General features: G+C 39.4%; 2 long non-coding RNA genes across 12 annotated transcripts in view; one reads left to right on the forward strand and one right to left on the reverse strand.

Moving 5' to 3' along the window:
* LOC102151640 overlaps positions 1–1355 on the reverse strand; it is a 379776-nt gene extending 378421 nt beyond the window's left edge. For 2 of the 11 annotated variants that reach the window (XR_005374659.1, XR_005374661.1), the window contains exon 1: positions 143–1349. This is a non-coding gene — a long non-coding RNA (uncharacterized LOC102151640). Of the gene's footprint in view, positions 1–142 lie in introns of all 11 variants that reach the window. The other 9 variants (XR_005374660.1, XR_005374652.1, XR_005374662.1 and 6 more) reach the window with 8 other exon arrangements.
* On the forward strand, positions 583–16511 carry LOC111091257. The gene is made up of 3 exons (XR_005374668.1): positions 583–895; positions 2892–2981; positions 14674–16511. It is a non-coding gene; the product is annotated as an uncharacterized LOC111091257 (long non-coding RNA).
* Positions 16512–26191: the final 9680 nt, after the last annotated feature.

The following is a 26191-nucleotide window of genomic DNA, read 5'->3' on the forward strand; positions in this document are numbered from 1 at the left end:
AAATAAATAAATAAATAAATAAATAAATAAATAAATCATAAAAAATAAAATAAAATATAAAATATAAAATAAAATAAAATAAAATAAAATAAAATAAAATAGCAATAAATTGAGAGTCACTGCTCCGGCCTTCAAAACCCACCTTTGTTACTGATTTCTTGACGTCGTGCCACTCACATCACCTTGGGCCTCGATCTGGTGTGTATGCGAGAGGTCTAGAGCAAACCATGGCTCCACGGCGCTCTGAGGCAAGCGAGCAGGGGGCCTGCAGGACAGCAGCAGCCCCGCCCCACGGGACCCGCAAGGCTTTCTGGGAAACGACTTCTGGCCAGCGCAGGAGGCAGAAGCCAGTCATGGGCCTGGGCTTCAACCAGGAGTCGCCTTTCTGTCTCACCTCCTGCACTTTGCATAAAATTCTGTGAGGTAGGCCGCCCGGGATGGCCCAGGGATTTAGCGCCTGCCTTCAGCCCAGGGCGGGATCCTGGAGACCGGGTTGGAGGCCCACATCGGACTCCCCGCATGGAGCCTGCTTCTCCCTCTGCCTGTGTCCCTGCCTCTCTCTCTCTCCTTTCTGTGTCTCTCATGACTAAATAAATAAAATCTTAAAAAATAATAAAAAAAAAAAATTCTGTGAGGCTTCTACAGCTAAAGAGCTTTGAAACCCACTACGGATTCTAAAGGTCATTCTGTTAATATCCGGGTAATGACTCTGTGTCCGGAAGCCACCCCGAAGCCACACCGGAAGTCGTTGTGGGCCGCGCCATTCCCAGCAGCCCCTCCGAGGGCCCGAGTGTCCGGTGCAGACTGTGCGTGACCCTCAGCGGCCTGGACTGCCTCAGGGATGCGTGAGCTGATTGTACCCGGAAGTAAGAAAGAAGTCACGTTGCCCAGAGAGGTAAGGGGTGGGGGGAGGGGGAGAGGGAATATCTCCCTCCTGTCCTGGGAAAATCCCATGTCACTTGTTCCCTCAGGCTTTTCAGGCAGTGATAGAATCCCCCCCTCATCAAACCTTCTAAATGCATTCCTCTTCTTCGCCTCACAGAGCTGCATGACACCTGGTGCTGTCACAGCCTGCCTGAATTGAGGAAATCCCCCATTGCTGTTTATTTTTAGCTTCCTTGCTTACGTTCTTATTTCCGACTCAAGCTGGATGTTTTCTCTTCTTCACGCTCTCAACCTGGCGAGAAGACCCAGATCTTTGGGCGCAAGCGTTTGAGCCTGCCAGTCTTTTGAAGGTTTGACCTCTGTGGTCGATAGGTGGCAACCCCTACATGTGTCTCAGTAAATACATTTAGGCACTGGCTGTTTACTCTGTGCAAGTCTCTGTTCTAGAACACTAGAGGCTTCGAAAATGAATCTGGTATGGATCCTGCCTTGACAGACTTCAGAGCAAAGATGGGGGGAGGGGGGCCGGAAGTAACGAGGAAACTCAGGGCCTCAGGCGACAAAGCTGGAAACCTCCCCTCTGCAGCCCACAGGAATGTGGTTAGTGAGCGACAGTCGGCCTGGCCGATGAACAGTGCGTGCCATGAAACGGAAAGTCACTATTCCCGGGAGGCTTGTACTCTGGGTCCCCACACCCAGAATGCCTGTGGTTCTCACGCCACCAGGAAACACGATGCAGAAATATCTCAGGGCATTCTTTGCAGGCATCCAAAATAAGAATCCCTCACCTCTGCAAGACTCTTCCTAATACCAGAGGGGCAGCCATCCCAATTTTTGACAGAATTATGGTTTAGGCAACTGTATAGACAAAAGTTTAACACAGCAGGTCTGCAGCTGCTATTCTTAGAAAGATCTGCTAGCAAAGGTAGCCCTTAGCTGGGGTTGGGGAAACTGGACTTCAGGAGGGTGCCACCATTCCCTAATTGAGGAGAGTGGCCTCAGTGTGCCTAAATAGGTTGTACAAACAAAGTTATGCTAGGAGCCTGGAATTTTGTTCCAGGCCATACATGACCAGCCCCAGTAAAAACCCTGGGCACTAGGTCTCTCATGATCTTCCCTGGTAAACAACATCCATACGTATGTCACAACCCAGTGCTTGAGGAAGTAAGCATATTCTGTGAGACTCCGTGAGGAGAGGGCTCATGCCTGGTTTCCTCAGGACTACACTTTTTTTTTTTAAGATTTTATTTATTTATTCATGATAGAGACAGAGAGAGAGAGAGAGAGGCAGAGACAGAAGCAGGCTCCATGCAGGAGAACCCGATGTGGGACTTGATCCCAGGTCTCCAGGATCACGCCCTGAGTCAAAGGCAGGCGCTAAACCGCTGAGCCACCCTGGCTGTCCCTTTTGCTGATTTTGCTTTGCATCCTTTCCCTATAATAAATCTTAGCTGTAAATATGATTTTATGCTGAGTCTTGAGAGTCCTCCTAGAAAATCAATGAATCTTAGGGACCCACAATGCAGTGACCCTATCCAAAAATCCCAAAATTCACGGGCTTCTCTGAACCTCTCTTCTGAAATATTGTATGGACATGTACCTACCCCAAGCCCCCACCACCAAACACATCACTTGAGTCATAGGATCTATCTGGTTCCCTGCATCACATACCTTCCCATGGCTGGCACCATTTGTATATCACCAGAAAGCTCAAAATCCCCCCAACATCTAAAGATCATTCTCTCCCTGACCAGGGGAACTTTTAAATCTCCGGTTCAACTAGTCACCAGATTCAGCATGAAGCTTTCTTGCTGCTAATTGTACTCTTACTTTATACACTAATCTTATTCCAAAGACCAAGGCTCTATCCTGTCCCCTCAATTTGGTCACTAAACCTGTCTTGATACCATTTCCAGCCCCTCTTGAGTCCTGCTTGAATTGTTTTATTGACCAGCACCAGCAATTCACCACTCTAACTGTGACTCTGACGTCTCTACATTCCATAGACATTCCAGTGGATTTGGAAGCAAACAACAAAAACAACAAAACTAATGGAAATACAACAAAACAAACTAAGGAGTGAGGAGCACACACAGGTACATCCACACTGGCCTTAAATTATTGATGGGGTTAGGCTATTACTCACATATACTAGTTGATTACTTGCAATGTTGTTGCTGGCTTTTGTGAAGCAGGAAGCATACTTGGAATTAAAGTACCCTGCTCTACAATGCTACTGTTTCTAAAATGAGTACTTAGAGGATAGCATACCATAACCTGGTTGTATAGAATGGTTGGGATTTGAGATGCAATAAAGATCATAGATTTTGGTCCTCCATACCTTCTTTATTCTCTATAACATCAGAATTGTTGATCATCCATGAATATAAAAACTGCTTATTTATCTAGGATCTAGCCAAGAAATGGTGAAAACTCTATTTCCTTTATGCACTGTGATAAGCACAGTAGAGAATAAAGGGGTGGAGGGATAAGCAAAGATAGAAAGATAGGTGCACAGGATGCAATGTTGGCAAAACTGTGACCAGCACCAAGCATATGTGTGGAATGAAGGATCTTGAGGACAAGATTGACTTCTAAATAGCCACAAAATGGAGATCATTTTTTCCCCTTACAGATCATCACTATCTGGGCTTCTATTTCCTTACTTTAATTATTGGGTATTAGTAATCACGCTAGATTTGTTTTCCTCTTTGTAAGTAATGCAATAATTTAGATAGTCTGTTACCAAGTAGTGATGATCCACCAGAGATGGACATCAAAACTCAAGTCTTAATTGGAACATGGGACTACAATCAATGATAACTCTTTGTTTAGTCACCTGCTATGACAATGAAATGAAATATATGTACATGGATTCAAATATGTGTATATATTCAAATATGCCTTCACTACACATTTAATGTACATTTTAAATAACATTCAAATATACATTTCATACATATATCAAATCTTGATGAAACACATTAAATGTCTATTTCTAAAGCAACTCTGAAGTTAGTAGACTCTAAAGTATAAGTTAGTAACTTTGCTTTATGAGTTTACCCTTTCTTTGGCTACAGCATTCCTTTTAAGTCACCCTGATCCACAGCCCAAAGTCATAACCTCAGACCTATGTGTCACTGAGGGATTAAAGTAGTTTAGCTTCAAGAACTCCAGAGCACCTTCTCTTTGCTGCTGGCTAGCACTACCAAGTCCCATTGACAGGTGAACTCTTCACCTTCCTAAGCAGTTTGAGTTGATCAAAGGAAAATCTTTACTTTGTAGTTCTATCACACATCTGAGTAGCAACTAGAAAGATGCTTCCCACTCCCTCTAGTCTCCTAGAATATAGTCTGCCTCGTTTTTCCCTTTGGAGCAGAAAGATAAACAAAATCTCTCTCTCTTTGAGCAAGGCTTCCTTTATCCGTATTGGAAAGTGGCATTTCCCCCATCTTGTTTGCAGTGGCGTTCACTCTAATTTCAATCCCCATACCTGTCTTTCCTCCCTTCTTCAAACACTGATTAAATCTGAACATAACACCAAGGTGATGTACTTGGACTTTTGACTTTACTTAAAACCCATTTTAAATATAAAATGTTTCCACTGGTGTCAAAGAATTCCTTCTAAAAGAATTGAATATTTTTTAAACATTTTTATTTGAGAGAGCACATGAGAGAGCACAAACAGAGGGAATGGCAGAGGGAGAGGGAGAAGCAGACTCCCAACTGAGCAGGAGTCCAACGTAGGGCTGAATCCCAGGACCCTGAGATCATGACCTAAGCCGAAGGTAGATGCTTATCCAACTGAGCCACCCAGGCACCCCAAGAATTGAATATTTTAACACAAATATTTTAATGAATAAAACTGGAGTTGAACTTGAGTTTTGGATTAACAGAGGTAGACTTAAATATAGATGCTCCCACATAGTTCTGTGACCTTGACAATGACATGAAATTCACCTCTCTCAAACTTCATTTCATTATTTATGAAATAGGAAGGATAATATTGACCTGAAAATGTTATGAGAACTAAGTGAGGTGAGGATGGCATGCAACAAATGTCTAGTGCATTATTGGTAACCACAGGAAAACGAGCAGCTACAATTGTCAGAGTCCCACACTGTATCTAATGTATCAGGACTTTGGGAAAAAGCAAATGGCTTTGAGTAAGAACATCTGGCTTCCAGTAATGCCCAATCCAAGCACCGACTACAGATCTTCAAATAAAGCAACAGTGATCATATATGTCCACTTGCTAGGGCCAGCCTGGCTGAACACCTGTCATCTGGGAGTAATAATAGCACCATCTTGCACTTTCCAAAGGTCCAGTTTGGGAGTGTAAACTATACAAGTACTCTAGTTAAATAAAGTTAATTTGTTAATTAGGCAATTAGTTATGGCTTTGTGCTTCATTTTCTTGTAAAAATAGGAAAATACCTGTCTAATATGTCTCACTGATTTATGAGGAAGAGCCTGAAAGTGTTATTTTTATCATAAGAGCTATCGAGGAAAATTTATGTTTTTAGGACAACAAATGAGGATTTGCACTGTCACATAAGAAAACAGAAGATCCTCTATTTATAAATTTTTCCTCCTCCTAACCTCATTTTGCGGTAAACAGAGCTAAAAGCCAGAATCAGCAAAACTCTATAGCCCTTCTCCTGAAAATAAACTATGAAAAATGACAGAGTCTTCACACCCTGTTAGCTCATAGCACACTCACCATTACCTCCTGTCTGTGTCCAAGGCAGACATTACTAATCAATCACAAGATTTTACTGCATAGCCCAAAGCCGAATGCAGACTCCTCTGGGCACTTGAAGCAACCACTCTTCTGAACTAAAGTTGATACACAGAACAAATATTTCCCCTCCCAATTTAGCCTAACAGCTTCATTTTATGTTCAAGGACACTAAGAGAGAAATGACCCAGTTAGGGCTGAATCTGAGAGTTGTACCCAGGCCGATTATTTTCATTATACCTTACTGACAGATGACTGGCCTTAAAAACACATTTTGTGGATCAAATCAAAGCAGACAAAATTACACTGGGGCAAATGGTCTGCTAAGAGTTTGGTAAATATATCCACAAAATGTATGCATATAAAGTAAGAGTCTCCTTTCCTTATATATTCATCAGCATCTAAACCAAGGCATTTACAGTGGCTTTCAAGGTTATAAGTAATCTCTGATTGTATTTCCTCCTGTTCCCTACTCCAGCCACGGCCTCCTTAGGAACTTCTTCACACATACCTAGTTTGTTCCCCGCTCAGGGGGTTTGCACTGGCTGTTCCCTCTGCCCAAAATGCTCTTCCCCAGATATTTGCATGGCTCACTCCCTTACCTCCTCCAATCATTGCCTAAATGTCTCCTTGTCTCTGAGGTCTCTCCTAACAACTAATGTAAAATGATAACCCACTCCCATTCCAGTGGCACCTCCAGCCCCCTCAGCCCTGGGCATATCCAGAGCCCTGATTACCTTCTAACATTCTATGTCATTGAATTATTTATTATGTTTTCTATTTATAGTATGTTTCCTCCAGATAGAATATAAACTCCAGGAAGGTGCATGTGTGCATATTTATCTGTGCACTCATGTATGTGTGTATGTGTGTGTACTTCACTGTATTCTCAACATCTAGACTAGAATTGGGCATATTGCTGGCACTTGGTTCATGTCAAATTTCCTAGTTATAAGGAAGCAATATATACCAATAGAGATGTAGAAGATCCATATATTTGTGATGAGTTAGCTACACAAAGCATCAAATAATTTTCTAAGGTATTTGTCTGAAGAATGCCAGGAATTCCACAGGACTGGCTGAAAGTCAGCCCCTCTTCCCACCCCCATCAGCAGAAAAGAAGTCTGAACACAAGCACCCAGGAAACAAAACCTCACGTAATTAGGAATGAGTAGAAAGATGTGCATATGTCTTTGTGATCTCACAAAGTCAAGGGTGAATCTACCTGACAGGCAGAGACCATAAATACCCTATAATTTGTGAATCTAAGATAGACAAGAACCTAACTGGCTTGCTGTTTTGTTTGAGAGTGTTGGTTTCTAGAATGGGGTTGTGACTACACTGCGTTTTTAAAAGGTGCACTTTAGAAAATAAGATGTCAACCATAGCTGTCTTTGTTTCCTCTGAATGCCATAAGGACCAAATTGCCTGTTAATTACCATACAACCTAGCACTTGACTTTAATCTTTTTTATAGATCTCAACTTATTTTTTATGTGTAGATCTTCACTGCGTAACTAAATTGTAAAAAGTTAAGGATGGAAACTGCATTTGTTCTTTGCTTTGTGCCCTCCCGAGTGGTCCTGGGCACACATTGGATGCTACCAAATCATCAGTACTGTTCACTGAGGGTTTATTTCCTCTTCATTCATGTTCCAAAGAGTCACAAACATCTCTGAAGGACCTTCCTTCTCAGCAAATGTGAATAATGAAGCTGCACTAAAAAGAACTCAGAAAGAAAAAGATAAGATCCCATCCTTGAGAAGGTCGTGGTAAAGCTGGAAATACAGATGTGGGATATAGATGATAAATGTTCTATAGCACAATAGCAAAATGTTCCAGAGGAAGCTAGAAGAGAGAGCAGCCTGAGGTTTCAGGGAAGGCTTAGGGAAGTGAGAAGAAGGGATGGTAGATGACAGAACAAAGACTAAATTAGGTTACATCCTTACTGTTTCTGGACTATTTCTTGATGCTCACTTCTAATGCAATGTATCTGCATAGTTCTAATGGATCATGGCGGAAAAATGAAGGGATCTAATTTCAGCACAGAAAGAACCGCCCTACACTAGCTGACTATCTTCCTCAGAAAAATGGGAATTTTCTGGGTACCAAAGCACAGCTAGGATTGCCCAGGAACCATAACAGAGAAGAACTCATGGTTTCAAATGAAAAGTAAAATAAGACATGCAAGCCCTCCTTCTTTTTCCTCTGAGTCTGTTGTGACTAATTACTTATTCATTTATTAAATTAACAAATCATTACTCAGTACCTACCATGTGCCAGCAGGAGGAATAGTAGTAAGCAAGAGCAACAGGATCCTTGACTGTATAGAGCTTCATTTAGCACCCCCAAAATGACTGAGAATCTGCCAAGAATTGGTTCTAAATCCAGCAAAGAGACTTGAGTTATTAAGAGACAGGAATGTGTTGCCTGGAAAATCCTATCCAGCAGGGTGAGTGTAACTGAATCTTACCTTATGGTACCTCCAAGTCCCCAAATGCCATAAAATGGTAATGCAGACTTTCATGCTCCCATGATAAAAGGACATTCAACATCAGGCTACCTTGCTAAACAAAATCAGTCCCTGTCTTACTTAACCTTCTCAGTGTAAATATGTTTCAAATAAAATAAAGACTGTTTTACATGACCACTGTCAAGAACATCTGACTATACATAGCCAAAGAAAGAAATAGCTATAAAGGAATTCAGAAATTATCCAGCTCCCTCCTTCATTTTACACATGAGATGTCCTTACTTGAGCTAAGGAACTTCATGAGAAATAGCCCAGACTGGCCCCTGGGTCTCCTGATTCCTAAGACAGCACATTTTCACTACTGCTTTATCTTCTCTCAGGCTCCAGTCCAAACTAAATACTTTTTTTAAAGTTGTGTAACAACCTGGACTACATTTGATACTCCCACTGAAGTCCCAGGCACCATAATTACTTCTAGCATTCGTTGATGGTTTGCTATCCTCTCTGCGGCATAGGTGATTACATTTTATCAGACAAACCTCTACAGTATCCCCAAAAAGTAAAGGTCAGCAACCTGCAGCCAGCCAGCGTGCCCACAAAAAGTCCCCCAGCAAAGTCTACAATGCATCCAATGCCTTTGGAGAGCCCCAAATTGAGAATTAAAACAGCAAACTGAGCCAGCCACCAGTACGGATTAAACGTCTACACATTTTATCACCTTGTAATTGCTTCTCGGGTAGTTTTTCCTCAGTGCCACTGGCTTCTGAATAAAAATTTTAATTTCAAGGTAGCACTGTAATTTATTGCACCTGTTCCTTTTGTAGTATAAAAGCCAGTGTAATCTCTCTTCAGGCAAACAAGCTCATGTTGCCATGATCTGTGGTGCCCTCTGTGTCATGTTTATGCGCTCTACCTTAATCAGTTTATAATTAGAAGGTGAAGAGAATGGTGGTGTTTACAAATAGAATCTGAAATGGAGGATGAGGCAGCCACCAATAGATCTGTCTGGAATGTTCAGCACTGACTCCTTTCATCCATCAAAAAAATAAAGGCACTAAAATTATCCATGCCCGTGGCAGAGAAGGAAAGCTTCCATTTAGCTCGTGACGTGGGGAGGCTGGATGCTAGATGCTGCTGTGTATGTAATGTAGGATACATAGGGATAATGAATCATAGAGCTTGAAGGAGGTGCAGTGTCCTGCTAATAAAATCACCATTTCAGGGGAGAAAGGTCACAAAGAGGTGATTGATAGAGGTGTGGAGTGTCATGAATTTTAAAGTTTTGTTCCAGCCTTGTTCCCCATCACAGGAACTAGAGAAGTCAGAAGTTTCCTGATGTGCACAACACACACTTCAGATTGTTGGACATATTAGTGCTTATGGAACTGTACTAGGCAATATGATGTTAGAGGCAAACAATACAGATCAGACCCCTGCCCTCATGAAGCTGACATTTCTGGTATGAGAAACAGCCAAAGAACAAGTAAGTAAAATGAGAATTATGGATTGTGATAAGGGCTTCAAGTTAAAGAGATACAATACAGAATAACTGGGCAAGGGGTGACAGGAAGCCTTCAACAATCATGGGTGACCTCTTGGAGGAGATGACATTTCACCTAAGACCTAAAGGATGACCTCATGGCAGACCAGCAAGTCTAATAAGGGTTAAAGGGGGTCAACTTTATTAAGTGCCTAGGATGATACTCAGTTTCAGTGATTTCACAACTCCAAAACTTTCCCCCCACTATCCTCTGAGTTCTCATTTCTCTCTTGTCACACTGAGATGCACTATTTGGTAGGTATGGCTAAACGGCAGTTATATGCCAAGCACAGCTCCTACACTTCAGGTCTGATAATACTTTGAATCCTCATAACAACCCCATGTGGTGGTATCCCCACTTAATAGAAGAAGAAACAGACACCAAGAATCAGAGTGATTTGCCTGGGTCAGACATCTAGCAAATGAGGAAGCTGGACTTCAATGGATCAGCTGCTGGGGCCTGAGCTCTTAATCCCACAACAGGCTACCTCTCAGGGGTAGGTCTCAGCACAATATAAAAGGCCAAAGACTAGGAGTTAGATGAACACCTCTTAAAAGATAGCAATGTGATCTTAGACAAGTCAGCTCATCTCAGATTTCTTGATTGGGAAGTAACCATAACAGAACCCAGCCCCAAGTGCCTCAAATATGATCATCAGCATGCAAGCTCCTTGAGAGGCAGAAATCTCTTTTCAGTTGTAAGATGGTACCATCACTGTTATTTTCAAATTGAAGACCAGATCAAGCCCTAAAAAGCCTCAGAAGGTTTACCAAAAGAACACTGTAATCCTCCAGGAGAATTCCTGTTACATCTGGCATCTCTATTCTCTGACCTCAGGAATCACATCCACACTAAGTGAATACCTACGGACCGAATTTTTTCAATTGACTTTTCAAAGTTTTGGATTCAAGAAGGCTTCAAGACCTACCCATGTTTAAGTCTTCTCACCCAATGAGACCATGAATCTCAAATCTACTCATTTACGGTCCCACACAGGCATCTATACCCAAGTGGCTTCTTGCAACTGTAAGCGAAATAATGAAAAGTTGGTAATTTTTAAGCATCTTTCCATCCTCCTGTCAGTACCTATGTATCCTCTTTGCTTCCTGTAACTTCCTATACACTGCCTACCCCTGTAGCAAAGACTCCAAGAATTTGAGTGCTCCACATCAGAGTTCATCTTTCCTGTATCCCAGGATTCAAACAAGGTCTAAGTGACACAAGCTTATCTAATGAACAGATACCATCATCTTACATCCATATAGCTCTTTAAAGTCTACAGAGTTCTATAAATATACAATCTAATTTAATAGCATGACAGGCTTCTAGGTATTGTCATCCCATTTTACAGCTGCAGAGATTGAGACTTGTCAATTTGAAACCATTTGCTTAAAATCACTCAGCTAATATGTGACAAAGTTAGAGCTTGAACCAGATCCTGGGATTCCACACTGTCATACTCTCTACCATCCAAATTTCTGTTAGATGATATTCACAATGCAGGAGTTTTTAAGATGGCATCCATTAACATCTCAAAGCACAGCAAAATGTTAAGCATAGGGCAGCTCTGGTGACTCAGCGGTTTAGCGCCGCCTTCAGCCCAGGGTGTGATCCTGGAGACCCGGGATTGAGTCCCATGTCGGGCTCCCTGCATGGCGCCTGCTTCTCCCTCTGCCTGTGTCTCTGCCTCTCTCTCTCTCCTCATGTCTCTAATGAATAAATAAATAAAATCTTTTTAAAAAAATGTTAAGCGTATGACTTTTAATCAGAGATTTTGGGAGAGAATGTGTCCATGATTGTAGTACTCATCAGATTATTAAAAATACTCAAGACACAAATAGTTAAGAAGCACTGTTAATATAAGTGATGAGGTACTCACTCCTCAGGAAGGTGATAAGTCTTATTAACCTTCCAGAAAGGTCAATTTCCTCCATTCATCCTTAGCTGAGTTGTGTTGTACAATTCCATGCTTTGATTAAAATTGAAAATTAGAGGGAAAATTGCTTTTACTTCTATTAAAAACTATTTTTTAATCATCATTCTTTATTGTATCTTAAGGCTAGGAGAAGGAAGGGATCAACTAACCCAGATCACAGAGGGATAATAGAGCCTCTAATACATTCCCAGTGAATTTTCCTTCCTTCTTGTCCCCAGCATCCTCTCAAGGCCTAAACTCACTGATTTCCAAACTCAGCACAAATGTTAGGGTAAAGTAGAGTAGGAAAGGGATAGATGATATATTATTCAGTGTTCTCCAAAGAAACAGAACCAAAAGACACATGATAGATAGATAGATGATAGATAGATAGATAGATAGATAGATAGATAGATAGATAGATAATAGATAGATAGATGGATGATAGGATGGGAGGATTTATTTTAAGTAATTTATTTATTTTTAAAAAATTATTTATTTATTTTAAGGCATTAACTCACATGATTGGCAGGCCAGCAAGTCTGAAATCTAGAGGGTGGGACAGCAAATTGGAAACCCAGAAAAGAGCCAGTTCTGTAGTTCAAGTCTGAAGGCTTGACTGCTCAAAATTCATTGTTGCTGGGAGGCGAGGGGCGGGGGGAGTCTTTCTATTCTATCTGGGCCTTGTCTCCAACCAACAAAACATGGATGGTTTGGCTCCTACCTGTTCCCAAAATCTCAACTCATACTTCTACTCTACTTTTTTCATTCCAGTCATACTGGCTTTCTCTCTTTGTCTGCCTACCTCCCTCCCACCACAGGGTCTTTGAACATGTTGTTCCTTCCACGTGAATACCCTTCCCCACCCTTAGGTCAACTACGCAGCTCCTATTCAAATCTCAGCTCAAGCCTCATCTGGTCAGGAAATTCCTTTCTGACCTCCATGGTTGGATCAAAGTCACCTATTACAAATTTTCGTTGTCACATTTAACTCTTATCCATAGTACTTAGAATACTAGCAAATTTACTGGTGTTACACATTTACAATGTCAAACACCCTTTCCACACTGTCCCCAGTGACTGCCATAGAGTTTGTCTTTGGTTAATATTTGCTGAATGAATAAGTAAATAAAGCACATTGCTCTATGATACATTCAGCAGTGGATAATGCTACAGCAAGAGAAATAGGTCCTAAAGAATTTCCCTTCCTGATTTGATTGTTCTAAATCCAGACTATCTAAAAAGAAAGACCTTCTTTTATTTTTCTAAAAGAAAAACCTTTTTGAGAAGTCCCGCATCTCAGTTTTATCTGCATCTATCTTTAATCTGCCACTTCCATGTCTCAGCAACCCGGCACTGTAAACTATCTTCAAATATCATGTCCCATTTTCCCAGAGTTACTTTCCTTTACTAACAGTGGAGCAGATCTCACATTGTCCCAGAAGCAAAATAAACCTTTTGTTCTCACTTCGGAAATTATCTCTTTAATGAAATCCATAGTATTGAGTTATGCACAAGCATCTGATTTCAATGCATCTGCCATACTAGCTTTCAGATTCAAAATATCCCCTCTTGAGCAATAATGTTTTTCTCTTTCCAAAATAAGGAAGTCTTTGTCTCTAACACTGGGTCTAGGTACTGACTCAACTGAAGTCTTTGCTTGTGAAAGTGCAAGCTATTTAGAAAAAAGGACTCAAGGGGATCCCTGGATGGCTCAGTGGTTTAGTGCCTGCCTATTGGCCCAGAGCGTGGTCCTGGAGTCCTAGGATCAACTCCCACATCAGGCTCCCTGCATGGAGCCTGCTTCTCTCTCTGCTTCTCTCTCTGCCTATGTCTCTGCCTCTCTCTCTGTCTCTGTCTCTCATGAATAAATAAATAAAATCTTTAAAAAAAAAGAAGGAAGGAAGGAAGGAAGGAAGGAAGGAAGGAAGGAAGGAAGGAAGGAAGGAAGGAAGGAAGGAAGGAAGGAAGGAAGGGGAAGGGAAGGGAAGGGAAGGGAAGGGAAGGGAAGGGAAGGGAAGGGAAGGGAAGGGAAGAAAAGAAAGAAAAGAAAAAAAGAAAAGAAAAGAAAAGAAAAAAGAAAAGAAAAGAGGACTCACAGCACACCCACCCCTACCCATTGCCTTGTCAATTAAAAGCCAAACTACTGAGTTCATCATTCAAACCCCAGGATTAGGCATCAACCTGCTGTGGCATTATCTCTTTCTGCTACATCCCTCCATGTATCAGTGAGCAACCAGTATGGAAAAATAGACTCTTGCCATTCTCTCAACATGACTTGTGCTTTCTCATATTTTATTTAGTACTTAGTATTTATAAATGTATAAAGAATTTTTAAGAGATGTTTACTAGTAAACTTTATCAGGATATTCCAGGACTGCAATTATTCACTCTATTCGGGTCACACAAGTACGATTCCCTAGACCACTTTATCCCCACCTAAGAGATGGGTCAAGACCTCCAGCCTTTTTTAAGCTGGTCATTATGATGATCCCTATTCAAGCTCATCACTTGAACTCTGGTTGCTACCCATTTTAATTTCAGAGAAAAAATATTCCAGATAGTATAAGGACTACTCTGGATTCTTGGGAATTACTGTACCATACTCTGCCTATTTTCACATTTTAACACCTCTGAAATGAGATGTATCTTTCAATCACTGTTGACCAAGTAGCAATCGTGATAGACTCCCTAGTGCCAGAGCATCAAAACTTGCAGAAGGGGATGGGGACTCAGAAGAAACCTGAGAAACAAAAGTTGAGAGCATTTTTTAACCCCACCTTCCCAAACCAACTTCTTGCAAAGGATGGTGAGAAAAAGGAGGTAAGCTAATTAATTTAGTAACATTCTAGACACTGGAATCCATAGTCACCTAGCTCTCCATAATTACACATCTGCTGGGCAGCCCAGGTGGCTCTGCGGTTTAGCGCCACCTTCAGCCCAGGACCTGATCCTGGAGACCGTGATCGAGTCCCACGTCAGGCTCCCTGCATGGAGCCTGCTTCTCCCTCTGCCTCTCTCTCTCTCTCTCTCATTAATAAATAAAATCTTAATAAAAGAAAAAATTACACATCTGCTGTAAGAGTCTAGCACTAAAGGCTTGATTTTTTTTTTGACAGATTCTTTCACAAAATACTTTATCACCCACATACTTCAAGGCACAGAGAACAATACTATGGAAAAACACAGACAAAAAAGACTCTGGATCAAAAAGTAATTCTAACGAGTCAAACTCTGAATGAGAAGTTCAAAGAAAACCTTAACTATTTTATTTCACTTTTCTTTCATATATACACAAGATTGATGTACGATTTTTAAAAATCTATGTCTAATTATAAGCGCATTCTTTCAATAAGTGTAAAATAGAAACACTATAAGATTTTTTTTAGGCATAAAGTCCTAGTTTAATTGACAGTGTTTTTTTTCTTTCCTAGCAGTTAATGATATTATGATTTATAATAACAAATATATATTTGGTCTTTGTCCACTGTTCCTTCCACAGACCTCTGAAAACTCTTGGAATTTCCTAAGTGATGAGAGTAATAGAGAAGCCTTGTATTATGTTAATGAGGTAGCTTTTGGACCCCTCCTAAGGATAGGGGCTGGTTGCTAGGAGAAGCAACCATGTGATTGAAAGGCTGAAACTTTCGGTCCCACCCCACTCCTACTCCCATCACTGGGGGGGGAAAGAGAGGCTGGAGGCTGAATCAATCACTAAAAGCCAATAGCTTGATAATCATGTCTAGGTAATGAAGTCTCTGTAAAAACCCAAAAGGATGGGGCTTAGAGAGCTACCAGACTGGTGAACACATGGAGATTTGGAAAGAGAGCATGCTCTAAGAGGGCATGGAAGCTCCACACCCTTTCCCCATGCCTTGCCCTATGCATGTTTTTCAAATGGTGGTTTCTGACTTAAACCTTTAATAATAAACCACTGATCTAGTAAGCAAAATGTTTCCCTGAGTTCTGTGAGTAGTCATTCTAGCAAATCAATCAAATCCAAGGAGGGGGTCATTAGAACCTTCAGTCTATAGCCTGTGAATCAGAAGCATAGGTGACAACCTGGAGTTGGAACTGGTGTCTGGATTGGGGTGGGAGGAGGAAGTCTTATGGAACTGAGCCATTAACCTGTGAGATCAGACCTTATATCTAGGTAGATAATGTCAAACTGAGATGAATTGTAGGACCCCAGCTGTTGTCAGAAAATTGCTTGATGGTGTGAAGGAACACACACACACATAGAACACACACATTGTAATTGGTATCAGAACCTATTTAGTAGTACATAAAATAATGGCATATCTTACAATGGATGGTTTCTTAGATTTGATGAAATGTGATGTTTCTCATTTCAAAGTACTGTAGTGATTTTCCGGGTTAACCCATTTTACTGAGATGATTGATTAGCATGTAGGGGTCCCCTGAGCCATCCCAAGTATGAAAAGAAAACAGATAGTATAGATTTTCAAGAAGTGCAAATCTGAGCACTGAACCCTAGGACGTGATAAATCCACTGAAGTCCTTTCACCCTGTGAGAACTAAATAAGACTTCCCCCTAGCACTCATCAAAAGCCATGCCTTTGGACTCCTAGAAATTGAACACTGTTTTTTATTTTTTTTTATTTTTTTTTGAACACTGTTTTATATTCATTTCTGTGTCCCTCAGAATGCCTAGCACAAAGTTTCACACATGTTCAACCCTCAATGAATGTGTATTGAGATAATGACTTCCACTGAAACTTCCTTTCCTCTTTGAGTCCATTCATCCAATACCTCTCTGCTCCAAAGCATACATCAAGTCACTGAGATCTTGATACTTAATGTTGCTCCTAACAAAGCATGCCATCAAATAAATATTTGCTCTGTTTTCCTATTAACACTGCGTGTCTGCTGTTGCTGATCTTTTTCATCTCAACCCTGAGAAAACCTATAGTGTTTCCACCAATGGGATAGAACTCATCTTTCCTGCAATCCACCAGATTAATCACAGCTGGATTCTATAAGGAAGCAACATGGGCTTATGTGTGTCATCTCTGATCAGTTGATAATAGCTCACAAAAAAAAAAAAGAAAAAAAAAAAAAAAGAAAAAGAATCCTGAGGCCATATTTGGTTCAGCAGGGAAGAGACCTATGATTGATTATTAATGTCTGCAGGAGACATCAAGGTACCACCATACATGTGTCACACCACACGATTCATGCAGCAAAAAGAATTTCCCTCATAGTCTCCCACAATGTAAACATTGAAATGAATCCTATAAAAACATCTTTTGGTGTTTATAACTTGCTTTTCAAGATTGTCTACGATTTTTTATTGTGTACAAAAATGTGTGTGTGTGCATTGGTTTTGCCACATAATCAAATCTATAAATTTTTCTTTATTGTTTCTGGAATACTTTTCACTCTAAAAATGATTCTATTCTAATACTATGGAAACTTGCATACATCATTTTAAGTAATACTTTTTAGGCTTATTTTTATATTTAAATCATAGATCTACTTGGAATTAATTCTAGTGTAAGTAGTGAAATTGTGAAACTTTTTATCACATAAAATATCAACTTCACATCAATTATTGAATTTTTTTCCATTTATGTGAACTGTCTTTTAGATCTAATATTCTAGATGTTAGAATTCTACATTCTATTGCTCTTCATTTCTGCCCATTTCTTTGCAATTAGCATTATATGTATATATATATATATAGCTTTACAATGTATTTTAATGTCTCATGGAACAAGCTCTTCTCTTGTTCCTCTTGTTTTTCAGCAATAACTGGCCAATCTTAAATGTTTATTCTTTCTTTAAAAAAAAAAGATTTATATATTTATTTATTTGAGAAAGAAAGCACATATGCGAGAGTGGGGGAAGGAGAAGAGGGAAAGAATGTCAAGCAGACTCCCCACTGAGTACAGAGCCCCAATGTGGGGCTCAGTCTCACAACCCTGAGATCATGACCTGAGCTGAAATCAAGAGTGGGATGCTTAACCAACTGAGCCATCCAGGTGCTCCACATGTTTATTCTTTCAAGTAGACTTTGGGATCATTTTTTAAAAGCTCAGGAAAAAAAAATCCAATAATAATCTTAATGAATTTTGTATTTATAAATTACATAAGGAATAATTTAGTTCTTTATAATATTGTCTTTCTCCTCTCCCAAATGATTATCTCTTAATCTAGCAAGGAGTCCTCTCTAGTCACACAGCAGAGTTTCATTCTTTTCTTTATCAATATCCTGAGCATTTCTTTGACGTTTATGCCTAAATAACTTATATTTTAAAGACCACTGGGGAATGACTCTTTAACCAGTACATTCTCTTGCTAGCTCCTGCTGACACTTAAAGTTACTTTTTATAAAATCTTTTTAGTATATGCCTCACTGAGTGTATTATTTCTAAAGTTGTTAATTAATTTTCATTGTTATTTTGCACTAAGAGCATACAAAAATATAATTTCTCCCTTTTTTTCCAAAACCAATTCCTCTTGTTTATTTCTGTTCTGTAACTACATTTGCTAGCACTATAAGTAAACAATGTTCAAAAGCAAAGGTAAGAGCAGGCATCTGGTCTCAACTTCTATCATAAAGAAAAAATACTAGTGTTTTAGCATTGGCATGACTCTGGCTACCAGTTTGAGATTCTATTAAGGAAGATATTTTCTATGGTCATTTCACTTAAGGAGCCGTATCAGAAAGACATGTTAAGTTAAGCAAGGGCTTTATGAGCATCTACTGAAATAAAGATTTATCTTTATTCCTTAGTCTTGTGTATTAGTCAACTATGGTTGCAATAATGCTGTGTAACAAACCAGTCCAAGTTTAAAATTTTAAATATTGTTCACAATAGCACTTTAAAAAATGAAATATGTATAAATTTAACAAAATATGTATAGGGTCTGTAGACATAAAACTATAAAACTCTGATTAAAGATATCAAAGAAGATCTAAGTCAATAGAGACATTCCATGCTTACAAAAGAGTCAATATTGCTAAGATATCAATTTTTTTCCAAGTTGGCCTATAGATTCAACACAACAGACTGATCTTAAAGTTAAAAACAAACTGAATCTAAAGTGTGTACAGAAAGCCAAAAGACCTAGAATAGCCAACAAAACACTGAAGTAGCAGAAAGTTAGAGGACTGATACTATGTAATTTTAAGAGTTATTACAAAGCTAAAGTAATCAAGACACCCCATTAGTGAGGAAAGAATGAACACACAACTCAATGTAATAAAATAAAGAGCCTTGAGATAGCTCTATACATATATAGTCAACTGTTCTTTGACAAGGGAGCAAATACAATTCAAAGAATCTTTTCAACAAATGGTGCTATGACAATTGGGTGTCCAAATGCAAAAATAAATGAACTTACCCACACACCATATACTTTTTACAAAAGTTAATTCACAATGTATCATTGACACAAAATTATACAACTTCTAGAAGAAAATATAAGAAAAAATCTAGTTAACCTTAGGTTTAGTGGTGATTTTTAGATACAACACAAAAGCATGATACACAAAAGAAAAACATTATAAATTGGACTTCATTAAAATTTTAAAACTTCTTTACAAGGGCACTGTTGAGAGCCTCAAAAGACAAGCCACAACCTGGGAAAATATATTTGCAAAGCACAGACGTGATAAAGGACTTGTAGCCGAAATACATGAAACATATTAAAACTCGATAATAAGCAAACAAACAACTCAACTTAAAAATGAACAAAAGATCTGAGCAGATACCTCGCCAAAGAATATGTACGTTGACAAACAACACATCAGTCTGCTCAGTTGGTATTGTATCAGATAGGACCATTTGGTTGCAAGCAACAGAACTAGTTTTTTACTATCTTAAACGAAGAAAAAACTTATTGGATTTGCATGGAATAGTTTACAGAACCAAAAGAAAATCTAAAGAATGAAGGCTCAGAAATATAAGAAGCAGGGAAACCTCAGGGATCTGAGTACCAGAAACTAAGGGTCCGTCTCCATGTCTCTCTGCCACCCAAACAGGTGAGCACCTACCATTTCTTACTCTTGTTTCACTATACTCCAAATTCAACTTCCCAGAAGAAAGGGTATAATTCATCTACTTTAGTTTGATGCCCCCCCCAATACTACTAGGACACTAGTACCTGAATCAGGGAGACGGAATGTGTTTCTAGAGTGAATTCTGTCTGACTGTGTTGCTATTACCTTAAGACACTGCAGAACTCAATTAAGATTTTATTTAAAACTTTCAAATACATACATACAAGAAAACTCTCTGGGTGTATACTATCTTTTGTCTCTCGAAACAGTGCCTCTGTTTTAAAAAATATGGATCCTTGTCATGACTGATTTTTGTTCCAATAGCTTATATCGACTAGGAATTATGCTCCTTAAAATTCTAAAGGAATCTGTCCATTAAAACATCTGGATGCAGTGACTTTTTAAAAAAATACAATATTTGTATTTCCTACTACTTAAGTCAATTTTAGAAATCCATATTTTCTGCAATAAAACATATATTTTATCCATGTTTTCAAGTTTATTTTCATTGGTTATATCCTCTTGTTATCTTCTAACTGCTCTTTTGGTTTTTCTGCTGTTTTGCTATTTATTGTTTTCTCATCCCTAACTTATGTCTTTCTGTTTTCTCTAAATTTTTCCCTTGAGTTTTTTTAAATTCAAATTTATGTTTTTATTGGTTTTTAAAGAATTTTTAGATTTATCAGTTCTATCTTTTTCTAATTAATTACATTATCATTAATTAATAGTAACTAAATTGTATGAAGTCCATATTTATGCTTTTGTTAGTTTTTTATTACACTTATTTTGACTTCTAGCACTAAACAATTAATTTATTTTTCTCTCACTCAACACAGATTTTTAAGGTCATAAACTTTCCACTCAATGCAACTTTGGCTACATTCCACTACTTTTTTATATATGGCTTTTTCAGTATCTATAGAATACTGAATATAGAAATATAGAAACTTTTGATTTTCTCTTTGGCCAAGGAATTATCCAATAAAGATATTTATGGTTCCTAATCAGTGAAGTTTCTGCTTATCTATTTGCATCTCCATTCATTATATCTAGGTTTATTTATCAGAAAATGTGACTCAGTCTATTTCTATTTTGAAGACTCTATTAAGAGTCTCCATGTGGCTGGATGTACTTAAGTATTTCAGAGAGAATCAGAGATGATGCAACTTTATAGTCTAAGGAGCAGTCCATGGCTAGTGTAGAAATCCATCAACTACCTACCCCTATCTACCCCTGTTATTTTAAAAAGTTGCTTCCCAGGAAACCTATGTGAATCCTAAAGTAAACTGGTAAAGTGAAATTCTCCCTAGTACTAAGATGCTACAAGGCATGGCACTGGGGGATATGAGATCTGGATGCAAACTCCCAGCTCTACCACCAGCCAGCTAAGTGACCTCAGGCAAGCTTCTCATCCTCCCTGAACTCCAGCTTCACCCTTCAGCCCTATAAAAGAGGCTGAAGCACAAATATTTGCAAGCTCCAGTCTCTCTAAACCCAGAGGCTTCAAAGGGCTTTGGGAAGCACTATCTCTAACTCCATTCTGCAACATGAAGTGATATAACTAGATGATCCATAAGATCCCAACCAGCTTTAGAATTCTCAAAGGAAATGAATCAGTCACCCATGGTCCTTGCTTCTAGGGCCTGGATTAAACAATTGTACCCAGATTAAAAGGACCCACAATATAGAAAAGAAAGTAGGAATTAAGTCCAAGTTTTGATGGTAGATATAGCTGGACATCTACTGTCCAACTATTCTGACCCTCACTTATCTCATCTTTAAAATGGATATGATAATCACCAATCTCTTACAAAGTTTAAATAAGATAATAAATAGAAAGCACTTTGTAAACTGTGAAGCACTGTAAAGCATTAGTTCCCATTATTAAATACTCATGCACACTGATGCCTCCAATATCTTATGTGTGTGTTATAGGGTGTTAAATTTAACGGAATTGTTAAACTTACTGCCTTTTATTAAACAGGCAGTCACAGGCAAGTCTAAACAGTAAAAGCAAAGGAATAGGTATTTTGCCTGAATTACCTGGGTAATCACAGCTAAATCACTTTGATGCGTTAAGAAGAGTAAGAATTAAGAGTATCTCAAGGCTGGGGAAGGACTTAATAACCTCACTACATTTTCCTCTTCCCCATTATTTTATAAAATTGAGTCTGAAAGAGAATTCCATTACACTACATACTGAAAAGGAAATGAAGCCATAAATTCACACTAGACTAGCACATTAGAATGGGACAAAGTCATATCTGGTGACTAGTGTGTCAAATGAGTTTTCATGTAAGGTGCTAATTGTTTATATTTTATGGAAGAAGGTAATAAACCAACACTCTGTTGCTTTCTCCTAACTCAGAGTTGTATGAGGAGTCATTTTGTAAATCCCAGCCCAGTGATACTAGTGGACACAAGGAGTCTATAATCGCATTTCCCTAGATGCAGGCTAGAGAAAATGGATTCAAAAGATTTCTTCCTCCAGCAAAGAATAATCCCGTGTTTGTCTGAGGAAGTCTGTATGCATATTGTCCTTTTAGCTTTTGAGGAAAGCATCACAGCAATGATAACAATTATAAACCGACCATCCTCCCAACAATTGAGAACGTCAAAGTCATGCCTCCTGGAGCTGGGCTCTTAAACCAAAACCATGCCAACTGGCACAGAGAGACTCACTCAGGTGTCACTCAACCACTTACATGGTAAGCCCAGCTAAATTGCTCTCATTCTAAGGGGAAACCTAACACCACACTTCTTTTTTTTTAACAGAAGTCCTCCTTGGGGGGGGGAAAAAAAGTCATCCTTGGGGCACCTAGGTGGCTCAGTCACTTAAGTAACTACCTTCAGCTCAGATCATGATCTCAGGATCCTAGACTCAACTCCAAGTTTGGTTCTCTGTTCAGTGGAAAGTTTGCTTCTCCCTCTCCCTCTGCTCCCCCTCCCCCATTTGTGTTCTCTCCCTCTTTCTCTCTCAAATAAATAAATAAAATCTTTTTTAAAAAGGCTTCCACATAATCATTTTTCTCTTCAGAGCAAAGGATGATGTTAAAGAGGCATTGATTCAATCTCCATCCAGGACATATAACTTTATCCTGTTCTTTTTTTTTTTTTTTTAAGATTTTATTTATTGGGCAGCCCCCGTGGTGCAGTGGTTTAGCACCGCCTGGAGCCCAGGGCGTGATCCTGGAGACCCTGGATCGAGTCCCACGTCGGGCTCTCTCTCTTCCATGCAGAAGCCCGACGTGGGACTTGATGCCAGAACTCCAGGATCACGCCCTGGGCCGAAGGCAGGTGCTAAACTGCTGAGCCACCCAGGGATCCCCCTTTATCCTGTTCTTAAGCCATGATTTATCTGCCTGTGTCCCTGTATCCTTGATTCTGAAAAGCATCTATAAAATGGGAGTAATAATATTCTCACTGCCTACCTATAGTAGGGTGAATGGTAACCCCCAAAAGAGATGTCTGTGGCTTAACCCCAAGAACCTGTGAATGTGACTATTTGAGAAACATAGTCTTTGCAGATGTAATCAAATTCAGGATCCCAAATGAGAACAACCTGGATTATCTGAATGTGCCCTACCTAAATCCAATGATAAGTGTCTTATAAGAGTCAGAAGAGCAGAAGATAGAGACAGAACAGAGATGGGAGTTATGCAGCCACAAATCAAGGAATACCTAAAGCCGCCAGAAGCTAAAGGAGGCCAGAATTCTAGCCCAGAGATTCAGAGGGAGGCAGGTCCTGCTGACACCTTGATTTTTGACTTCTGGCCTATGGGACTGCGAGAAAATAAATTATCATTGTTCTAAACCACCAAGTTTGTCGCCATTTGTTAAGGCAGCCACAGGAAATGAACACACTACCTTAATAGGGTGATTACTAATTGTGAATAAAGAATTTAAATCATTTCTGGACTGACCAAGGCCTGCCTGTGAAAATGATGGTCAGAGTCCTATTTCCTCGGAATCTATCACAGAGTTGAGACAAATGTGTGTGGAATGTTACATCAGCCTTTGCTACAAAAGCCTGGAGTGTGGAGCTATGAGTTGACATGCAGACCATGCACTTATGTGGACAGAAGTGTGTAAAAGTCTGGTGGCAAATGGAGGCCTCAGCTCTTCTCTGTCAAAGTGACCCACATACAAGGTTCTTGTTCTGGATAAGCCTACACACCTTTTTGGGTTAGGAAACAAAGGAATCTGTGTCCTTGGGTAGCTGTTGGGTGTACCAAAGAGATAAAGCCACTGTGAGCCTACATTTCCTGTCCTTTATACAGCTGGAAAAGATAGAATGTGATTCAGTCCTATTGCATCTTGTGAAAGTGATCGCCAATTCCAACCTGCACTTACCCCTGTACCAATAAAATAAAATAATAGTTAATACATACTGACACACCTACATACATATGCAGGGTGTTATGTGCCATTTCTCCATGAATCCTCACGTCCTAATGAAATTGGAATCATTATTCCCATTTTAGAGATGGAATATAACATTTAAATAACCATTCAGTAATAATTCAGAACTTTGGGAGTTTTTTAATTATAAACTTCACATTAGGGAAGCCCGGTGGCTCAGTGGTTTAGCACCACCTTCAGCCCAGGATATGACCCTGGAGACCCGGGATTGAGTCCCACGTCAGGCTCCCTGCATGGAGCCTGCTTCTCCCTCTGCCTGTGTCTCTGCCTCTCTCTTTCTCTCTGTGTCTCTCATGAATAAATAAATAAAATCTTTAAAAAAAAAAAAAAAAAACTTCACATTAGGACACCTGGATGGCTCAGTTGGTTAAGCATCTGCCTTTGACTCAGGTCATGATCTCAGGGTCCTAAAATCCAGTCCCAAGTCAGGCACCCTGTTCAGTGGGGAGCCTGCTTCTCCCTCCCCCTCTGCCATTTCCCTTGCTTGTGTCTTCTCTCTCTCTCTCTCTCAAATTGAATAAATAAAATCTTTAAAAAAACAAAAAATTAAACCTCACATTATGCTTCTACCTGTTGGCAAGATGAAATAAGTTCAGGGTATCTTGTCAAAAAGTCACAAACTGATATCTCTCAGGTTACATCTATTTCCCAGACATATTCTATTTATAAACTGTGTTAGTTGTCAGTTGTCTGAAATCAGGAAATTTCACATTAAAATCTGAATTTCTGGCTTATAGTGAATAAACATATCTTGCAACACAGGGCTCACCTTCTTAGCATATGTGGGAGTGTAGCAGTGAAGGTGCCTTTTAGACAGAACCCTTCAGTTGACCACAGTCCCCACTATTCCCTCTTGACTCTCCAGACACTGAGGCATAGGGTCAATTACCATTCATCACTCCTCACTCAGCTCAAGAAATCTACATGTACTCATTTATATTTCTTAGATTTCTTCTTGGCCACTGCTGATGTATGAATTTGTAACCCTGACATATTAGTTTTCTATTGCTGCCATAACAGATTACCACAGTTTTAGAGACCAAAAACTAATTACCTCACAGTTCTGTACATCAGAAATCTAGAAACAGCATGGCTAAGCCTATTTTCTGCTCCAAGTTTCATGAGGTTGAAATCAAGGTATAGCACGGCTGTACTCCTTTTTGGAGGCTCTCAAGATAGATTGTGCCTAATCTCACTCAGATTGTTGGCAGGATTCAGTTCCATGTGGTTATAGGACTGAGATCCTTATTTCCCTGCTGGGTGTCAGCCAGAGGTCATTGGCTGCCAGTGGAGCTAGCTTTCCAGGGCTCAAGGCTCTCTTCCACCATCTGAAATACCAGCAGTGGCAGGTTCAAGTTCCTCTCATGCTTCAAATTTCTAAGATGTCCCTTTCTAAAATATTTCTCTTTGCCTTCCTTTTCCACCACATTTTCTTACTTCCTCTTCAGTCTTTATGGGCTCATGTGATGACAATGCATCCATCCAGATAATCCAGAATAATCTCCCTATTTTATGGGGAGATGATTAGTAACTTTAATCTGAAAATCTCTTCATAGCAGTGCATAGATTAGTACCAGCTTTAATGAACAGAAAACAATTTATATTGGACACATTAACTTGTTACATGCAAATGATTCTTATTAGCACAGCATGAAGACATCTTAGGCAAAGTATATAGATGCTCAAAAATGTGCTAATAGCAGTAAAATGGAAGTAGTATATGCCTCATATGGATAAGATAAGGATTAAATGAGATCATGTAAAGTTTTTAGCACAGTAGTAGATATTTGTTGTTTGCCTCCCAAAATATACTCTTCATTCTCTGGGGAAGAGAGACCCTATTGTATTCCATGACTCTTGCACTCACCCATCCACTTCTAGACACAGTCTTACAAAGATTGGCAGTGAAAAACCCAAACCATTTATTTCTGGAAAATGAATGGGCACATTACTTAAGCCAGGAATAATAAATTCCTCCATGGCATCTGAATCTTAAATGGATCACATCTGCTACCTAACATAGTTCCAAAACTGATACAAGAAGTAGCATATATATATATTATAAACTTATAAAAAATTGATTTATCAAAAAAAGATTATCAAGATATCTATACTGAAAGCTATAATACATTGCTGACTGAAATTAAAGAATATCCAAATTAATCGAGATACATACCATATTCATG

The sequence above is a fragment of the Canis lupus genome, chromosome 20 (genome assembly GCF_011100685.1).
Source record: "Canis lupus familiaris isolate Mischka breed German Shepherd chromosome 20, alternate assembly UU_Cfam_GSD_1.0, whole genome shotgun sequence".
NCBI classification, from domain to species: Eukaryota; Metazoa; Chordata; class Mammalia; order Carnivora; family Canidae; genus Canis; species Canis lupus.